At 36.8% G+C, this 8,252-nt stretch overlaps 1 long non-coding RNA gene across 1 annotated transcript; it reads left to right on the forward strand.

Moving 5' to 3' along the window:
- Nucleotides 1–438: 438 nt before the first annotated feature.
- LOC148148311 (uncharacterized) lies at nucleotides 439–3,931 on the forward strand. The gene is made up of 3 exons (XR_015759026.1): nucleotides 439–546; nucleotides 3,032–3,207; nucleotides 3,488–3,931. It is a non-coding gene; the product is annotated as an uncharacterized LOC148148311 (long non-coding RNA).
- Nucleotides 3,932–8,252: the final 4,321 nt, after the last annotated feature.

The following is an 8,252-nucleotide window of genomic DNA, read 5'->3' on the forward strand; positions in this document are numbered from 1 at the left end:
GTGGTCTAATCTATGAAGATTGAAGATCTCCCACTGACTGTGTCAGCTTTGCCAGTACAGGGGGTGAGCACTGTGTGTGATCTGCTGTTCTGCATTGTTTCTGTGTCAACCTTTTCTTTGAAAGGGACTAGACACACAAAAAAAGAATTGTCTGCTCTGTTAACCTCATATTTCTTATAAACCAAACGTTTCCACCTTTTAGCAAATCATTGCATATTTATTTCATCACTCTGCAGCTGTGAACCAATGGTAATGGAAGTTTAGGATATGGCTCCCCCAGCTACACTAGCTGTAATTTGTTTGACCTGTTAGATGATAAAGAAAGCACCAATCATATACTTGAGAAACAACTGTAATATTTGGCCCTGTTTTGTTGCTTCAGTTGTTCTCCAAATAACAAAACACAGTGAACAAGTTACTTGATTGCAACATCCTTGAAACAATTACACCTCTGGAGTAGATTAATTTCACGTTGTTTGAATCGTGCCTCAGACAACAGGGCAACAGTTTAAAATCTGGAATTAATGAGAGCGTTCTGTGGTTGTGGTGAGAATTTCCTGTTTAAATATTCTGTGTAAAGTAACTAATAAGATCAGCTTACGAGGGAATTCTTTGCATAAACTTTCTTCTTCAATAATGTACAGTGATTTCCTACTTTAATCTGCAATATACTAGAATTTATATGTAAGCATACCTTATGATTTTCTTACAAATAGAAATTCTGTAGTTGCAACTTCTGAAGAGATTTCATGTTTCTGTAAATCTGTTTTTATATTCTCGTATTTGCTATTTTTCTGCTTTCATGTTTTCCTTTTTCAATAGTAGGACCAGGCATTTCCTTGTTCAGCACCAATCCTATGCCACTCCCTACTTACCAAGGGTCGCCATAGGGTGCCAAACATTTCCAAACATGAATAATTCAGTCCAGTGGCCTGGCACAGGACCAATGTGACCACCAGGTTTTAATATTATTGAGGATGGAATATTTTTCATTAAAGATTGAGCAAGACGTGACCAAACTGTTAAAGAATGTTTAAGAAGAATGAGTAGCGTATGTGTTTAACTTGGACCTGAGCACCATGCAAGAAGATGAGTGTTAAATGAACTGACACTATGGGAGATTACAGTTTTCCCCTTTCAGAGAGATAGATACGTGAAATAGACTCAGTTGAATCAATTAATATTATGTTCTTTTTTTTGAAAGGAGAGGGAAAAGCATTGAGTTATTTATGTAAGTACGAAAATGAATAATGAAAAGCTGTGGGGGAAAATAAGATAGTTCTGGAATTTTTGGGACCATGAAAAATGAATTGCCAGAAAAGGGTTTGGTCTAGTGTGTGACAAATAAGATATAATGGGTATTTTATAATTTTGTATGCATTCTTTTCAGGAGTCAGAAAAGCTGTTGACAGAAACATTCTTTTATTATTGAATCACTAAGTAAATCCCATTTTAAACCTGAGAATGACTTACCTTGCTTGTAGAGATGGTAACTATTGAACTACAATGTGGACTAGTGGATCACAATTGACCATCCATGCAAAAGTCAATGTTAGCCTCGAGGAACTGTTATGCACAAGGTGAGGAAGAATCGACCAACCTTCCTGCTTTGTCTCTTTTTGTTTGACTACAACAAGGAGGTTTCTTTGCAAAAAAAAATGGATTTACTTACTAATTCAACAAGTGTTTTAACTATTTATATGCTGCAATCATAAAGTGCACAATCTGACAAATTTTCTTGGATTTTAACAAAGGTAAACACCTACCTTGATTTTAAGTAAAATATTTATGCTCTAATTTTTCCAAAAATGCAATTACATTAGAGTGGGGAGGGATGGATTTAGCAAGTAAGAAATAGGCAGAATTAAAGGGGTGTACAAATTATGGCTGGCTTGAGGCTGCATTCAACAGTCCAGGTGCTTTCACTTCATAGGCCTAGTTGACTATCCTGCTCCTTGACATCTACCTATCACCATCCCACCTACCCTTCCCCCAGCCCCACCCATTCCCTCGATATACTTCCAGGCTGCCTCCCCTTCCCCAGTCCTGACAAAGTGTTTCGGCCTGAAATATTGACTTTCCTGCTCCTCGAATGCTGTCTGATTGCGTGCTTTTCCAGCTTCACATCTATTAACTCTGGTTTCCAACATTTGCAGTCCTTACTGTCTCCAATTCACTTGGTAGGCCTAATGCTTCTTTGGTTGTATTTTGAAGATAGGTTAGATGCTGGAATTTGGACAGTACAGAGATACAAATTGTGTATTCATATGCGAGGGTATGTTCAAATCACTGGAATATCAGGGAGATGATGGCCTAGTGGTATTATCACTGGACTATTAATCCAGAGATCCATATGCTGTTCTGGGATCCTGGTTTTGAATTCTGCCACTGTCGATGGTGGAATTTGAATTCATTACAAATCTGGAATTAAGAGTCTAACAATGACCATGAATCCATTGTTGATTGTCAGAAAAAAAACATCTGGTTCACCAATGCCCTTTGGGGAAGTAAATCTGCTATCCTTACCTGGTCTAGCCTACATGTGACCCCCAGACCCACATCAATGTGAATGACTCTTAATTGACCTCTGGGCATTTACGATGGGCAGTGATGTCCAAATACCATTAATGTATTTTTTAAAAATTGAATTGCTGGAGTTTTGTTTATTTCCTAAAACAAAATTAATTCAAGCTTTTTAGCCAGTAGATTCAAAAATGAATTTTTGATGTAAAGTGTGTTTTCTTGACCAAAACATATAAAATCATGCTTTGCTTTGGCTGAACCATTTACCTGTCTGTTGAAATGTTAATGAAAATAGCAGCATAACTCCAGAGTCTAGTTTACGCTTTAACTTCCAAGCACAGTAAAGCGATTACCTCTCTTAGATAGCCTCACACCATTCCAGCTTTGCACTACAAATGACAAATTAACGCAAGTTATATTTTAAATGCAGAGACAGTTTGTTGATTTCATGGGAATATTATAATGTTATAAATATATTTGTAATTCTCTTCAATGATGGTCCCACCAGCTTGAGAAATGAGAAGCGAGAGGTTTATTACCCCAGAGCAATGTTGTAAGCTTCCTCACAGGGAACTCGATTGTCACCAAATTTAATATCCACGTCAAGACTAGTCAACTGAGGAAGCCAGGTGTACCAATTGTATATGACACATGAAAATAATGCTTATAATGCAACCATGACAGGTAAGAATGCAGTTTTCAAGATTTATAATATTTAAGATAAAAAAGTTTTCAGTTTTAAAGAATTCATGTTTTTCAATAGCTGGCTTTGTTTTCTCAGCATTTGGTAGCAGGAGAACTAAATCCCAATAATAATCAAGTTTCACACTAGCTATTATGTGTTTGGAGCCCCAAATTACAAACATTTTATAAAAAAACTTGTATTTGTTTTATATTTCTATAAACTGGAATAGAAATTGGAAGGCATATTGAATAAACATTTTTGGGGTAATTTTTTCAACAGATGCAGTTGCGAGATAGCATGACTTGCATAATGGTCTCCTGTTTCCTTTATTTTCCCAAGAGAAAAGCAGATGTATCCAAGAAGTAAAACAAATAAGGAAAAAGGAAGAAAAATACAGAATGTTGAAGCAAAAAGTAAACAAAATAAGACAAAAGAAACATTAACCAAGCTGCAGACAATGATTAATCCTATTGACTGCTGTGCCATCAACTACAACACAGGTGATGAACATGGGTTTCTGTTCGTCACTAGCTTGTTTTAATTGTAAACCAATTATCCTAAATTAAAACTTGCAATGAAGATTTCACATGTGATTGATCCACTATTAAAATGGAGAAATAAACCTTTTTTGAGCAATTTAATGACAATCAACAGTGTGCCGGTATACCCTGCCATAATTAGTTTGCATTTTATTTCTTGGTTTGGACAAAATGATCATTAAAAGTTCAGATGTTAATGCAAGCCTTTTGTACAGCTGGAGTTCATGCACTCCTTATGTCGCTCTTTATAAAGTAACAATATTTAAGTTCTAAGTTTAATTGTAAGACATTTAGAACAGAGAACAGGAGAAACATCTTTGCACAATTGAGCCAATGGAATACACTTCTGCAATTAGTTTTTGAGATAAAAAATAGTTGTCTGTGCAATTAATAGTTGAGCTAATAGCTGGAGTGACTCAGTGATGTCAGATAATGTCAGATCACTTGGAACTGGGACTTGAGGGAAAAAGATTCCAATGGATCCCTGCTGATCTCTGGAAATAGTTAATAAATGTTCATTGGTTCACACCAGCAAGGTTTCCAGTCTACCTCTGTCAGAACATCCCACAGCTAATTGTAGTATTTATTTGTGGCAACAATGGGTTATGAGCAGTTTACCAAAGCTCCCAGACAACACTGATAAAGGGGCAAATAGAAGGTTATTAGCACAGCAGAAAACATTTGAGAAAATGGGCGGCATGGTGGATCAGTGGTGAGCACTGCTGCCTCACAGTGCCAGAGACCCGGGTTCAATTCCTGCCTCAGGCAACTGTCTGTGTGGAGTTTGCACATTCTCCCCGTGTCTGCATGGGTTTCCTCCGGGTACTCCGGTTTCCTCCCACAGTCCAAAAATGTGCAGGTTAGGTGACTTGGCCATGCTAAATTGCCCGTAGTGTTAGGTGAAGGGGTAAATGTAGGGGAATGGGTCTGGGTGGGTTGCTCCTTTGGAAGGTCGGTGTGGACTTATTGGGCCGAAGGGCCTGTTTCCACACTGTAAGTAATCTAATCTAATCTAAATATGACTGCAATAATAATAGAAGCAACTAATCATTACTATGAATTCCATGACTACTCATTGAAAGTAAACACAACAATAGAAAAATCTTCTTGGAGTCCCTGAGCCATTAAGAGAGCTTCTTCAACCAAACTATGCATTGGATCAATTGATAACGTTGATAATGGACCAACTCCAAACTCACACAGAAGATCAACAAGGATCAGGTTAGTGTACCTGATCAATAATCAATAACAATGCCAATGCCATTCTGACTAGGAAGGAGATTGAAGATGAAATTGCCAAACATGAAATAGTCAATAAGGTCTTTGCTGCTTATTACAGGCTGCAGAACAGCTGCATAACAGACCAAATGAAGTTCAATCAGTACAGCCAGGAACCATTGGAAACTTGATTCTTTTCATAAGTGTCATGTCCTGACTCAGATTATTCACACGATGGAAGCGTGACAGATAAGCTCATAAAAACTGATCATATTGAGGACATTGAATGATGCTTTATCAGAATTCAAGCAGTCCGCGGAAGACTTTACATGAGCCAAAATCAACACAGTTCAACAGGCAGGCTAAGCTCCACAAGTGAAACAAGCTTTTATCAGATAAGAGAGACTTTTCTTTATTTCTTCCTGGGATGTGCATTCACTGACTGGGCAGTATTTATTGCCTGCCCCTAATTGCTCTTGAGAAAGTGGTAATGAGCTGCCTTCGTGAACCACTGTAGTCTGTTTGGCGTACTTGCACTCACAATATCATTATCTTTTCTGACTTATTTTTAGTTTTTAATCTAACATTGAAAAATATTCAAAGGAAGTGACAACGAGAACCATTTTTTAAATGTCCCTGTAAGTTTTCTCCAGAATTGCGCTCAGCAGTGTCCTGGAGATTGATCTTAAATTCTGGAAACCCCAAGTCAATCCTGGAAGCTGGCCAACGCTAAGGTGAGCTGCGCATATGTGTGATGGCGTAGATGCTGCAATTCAAAAGGTCTATTTCCACAGATTAACTTCTTGCATTTTCTGTATTTTTCATACATTTCCTATCTTTATCATGGTTTCAGTTAAACAGTGCTTTTAAGCCAAAGTGTGGTCTTTCCATCATTTTTTTTCCCTCTTCATCTGAGGTTCTGGCCCTTACTTCCAATATTTCAATACCTTGTAAGGAACAACCCTTATGTGGAGCTCAGGTAATAAATATTAAATAACTATTGTGCCATAGAGTGAAAACTATTCTACTTTAATTTAGCTGGGATGTATCTCTTTCCAGTGTAGTCATATGATAGCAACTTAAGTCCTGTCTGGTTATTATTTTTGATTGCCTTTCTATGCCAGATTATTATCAATTATAAAATTGCCTGCTGTTTACATTTAACACCACCTAGGTCTGGTTAATTTAACTATAATGCTTGTGTTTAATGAATTGTGAGGGAATCAAACATTTTCCAGCTTATAGTCAAAGCTTTCTTAGGCTGACATTGAATATGAAATTACTGACAAAAGTAAATCAAAAACAAATGTAAATCTAAAATATGGATTTACCGGAAACAGCACAGTAGAGCAATTGACAGATGCTCTAATATTGGTGACCTTGAGGGTTAGGCTACATTTGCTTCCCTATTTACCAACCCTTCTCTATCTCAATTACATAATTGCAGAAAGGTGCAGAACAGAGGTAAGGAAGAAGGCAACCACAAAGATAAAGTTCAAACCAGCCGATTCCCACTTATTTCTGTCTGGCAATTTCAAATACCTTTGCTGAGACCAATCTTTCCTTTCAACTGTGTTTGGAACATATCCCAAAGAGGAAAAAAAAATGGGTGTAGAAACAGACAAGCTTCCATGAAATGAAGGGCAGAAAATGTCAATTTACCTATTTCATTTTCAGTCATCAAAGCTGTCTTTTTAAATGTATATTCTTTTATACATCATATGGAAGAGTTCTTTGCATTCTTAAGATGCACTCTGGGAACGTAGCCTTAATTTCTGCAAGGTTAGGATAAAAGCAACAAAGTAAAATAAGAAAATGACACATAATTTTTGTAGTTCAAAAGACACGTCCATCATTCAACCCTTACTCACCAGTTTCTCTGCTTTACAAAAGAACTCACAGAAGTAAAGTAATAATGAATGAAGAAGTGCCTTCCAGTCATAAGTAACTTGAATGTAAGTGGTGAAAATTCAAATTTATGATCTTTAACCTTTAACTTCAACCGCTCTTCTTTCAACCCAATCTAAACTTACACTACACATTCAGGCACTTCAGCAAATATTGACTTTTCAACAGTGGGACTTATTATAGAGTTGAATGCATAATTTTTCCAATATTGCTTCTAAATGTTTTCTGCTCTATATTGTGTCATTTACAGACTCTGAGATTACAATAATTTAGTTGTAGTGAACTGCCAGACACTGTGATACACAGTAAAACTAAAGCTGAGAAGAAAGAGGATATTAAGAAAAAGAAAGTGGAGTTTTAAAAGAGCTATAATTGGTTAGTTATTCAGTTATGTTATAACTCAAAGATCTGTTAATTGGATAGTTTCAAGAATGCTAGTGGAATGACGTCAGCCAGTTAAATTTTGGTGGACTGTGTCTGCTCTGTATGTTTCAGCAAAGACTTACTAGAGACTTGTAATGCCAAAGCTGATGAGGTCCAATCAATGTAGAAATAGACTAAGCCGTTGACACCAGTATTAATAAGTGATGCGCTCCAAGTGCTCCCTTGACTTCTATTATTCCAAAGTAGTTACTTTACAGTTTTCCTGTTTAAACAGGTAAAAGCAGAAATGTATAAGCGATCTTGAAAACAAAAAAAAATCCATTCCCATTATGAGTAACTACCTGAGTCAAAGTCAATAGTATCACGAAACAAAAAGTTGAAGGAAAAATATGTCTAGGACTGTTGGCAAGGAGTGGGATAGTGTCAATAGTTGGACAGCTCTGCTAAAGGCCCTATATTGATATGATGGGCCAAAGACCTCCTTCTTTGCTATATTATTCTGTGATTTGATGTTATTGTTTAACTCCTTTTAAGGAGTTCGAAAATGTATAGCATAGACTGTGTTGGCACTTTTGATGGCATAATTAATTGGTATTGTTGGCAAACAAAATCAAAATACTGTAACATGAAACAACTGCTAGAACAGAGAGTGACTGAAGCACTAGAAACATGCCTACGGTAAATTTTGACTCATGCCATGAAATCTTTAGCACATTTTACCAGGTGGACAGTCAGAATAACCAGACACAACATGTGACAAGAGAAATGGGAAATGTTGCTGCATTCCCAAAAGGATTAGACTGAGACATTCCTAAACGCGTCTGTTACCACTCCTTTTTGCTTTAAAAACGAATGACGTTTTCAGCTGAAAGAAAAACTGCATGTGGCTAATTATATAGTTCCCCCAGAGCAGCTTTTGAAACTATATAAATATTTAATTACTAAACAGGTTGAGCAGTGGAGCTTGTTTTATTTCTGGCAGTGGATCATATACA

This window comes from Chiloscyllium plagiosum, unplaced genomic scaffold, assembly GCF_037043375.1.
Source record: "Chiloscyllium plagiosum isolate Xiang-an unplaced genomic scaffold, Cpla_swu_hap1 HiC_scaffold_13, whole genome shotgun sequence".
In the NCBI taxonomy this organism is placed as follows: domain Eukaryota; kingdom Metazoa; phylum Chordata; class Chondrichthyes; order Orectolobiformes; family Hemiscylliidae; genus Chiloscyllium; species Chiloscyllium plagiosum.